Raw genomic sequence first — 576 nt, 5'->3', positions numbered from 1 at the left:
TTTTAATTAATAAATAAATAAAATCTACCATAATTTTTGCCGCACTGTTTTGGAATTATTTTAATTTTTAAAATACTCAGAGCTCCCCCAAATGGAAGAAGCCTGAACCCCCTCTCTATCTCTGCGAATAATTCCTTTTACTGGGAATTTACTCTGTACCCGGCACTTGACTAACATCGCCTTTCTAATCGTCACAAGCCCATGAGGTAGGCAGTATAATAATTATCCTCATTTCAAAGATGAAGAAAGGGGATTTTTATTTTTTTTAAGAAAGTCGCCAATAGAGTCGTCTCTCGAACTCAGGACATCGAATCCCCCCCCCCCCCCCCCCCCTGCCTGAGCTCTTGTCTGAGTCAAGACCCGCTGCCTCAGCCTTTAAGGGTCCGGACTTGGCTGCCATCCAGATGAGGCTGCAAGGGTTAAGGTCCCCGGAGGCCTACGGGCTCTCCCCGCCCCCTCACCCGCTCCAGGCCCCATCCCGGCGGAGCCCTTTCCCACCCTGGAGTCGCAGCCCGGGCGGTCGGCTACGCTGCGCATGCTCGGCCGCAAAGCACCGCGGGAAAAGGGCTGGGCCTA

This window comes from Cnephaeus nilssonii (genome assembly GCF_951640355.1).
Source record: "Cnephaeus nilssonii genome assembly, chromosome: 7".
Classification (NCBI taxonomy): domain Eukaryota; kingdom Metazoa; phylum Chordata; class Mammalia; order Chiroptera; family Vespertilionidae; genus Cnephaeus; species Cnephaeus nilssonii.
Note: the sequence above shows the minus strand (reverse complement) of the source record.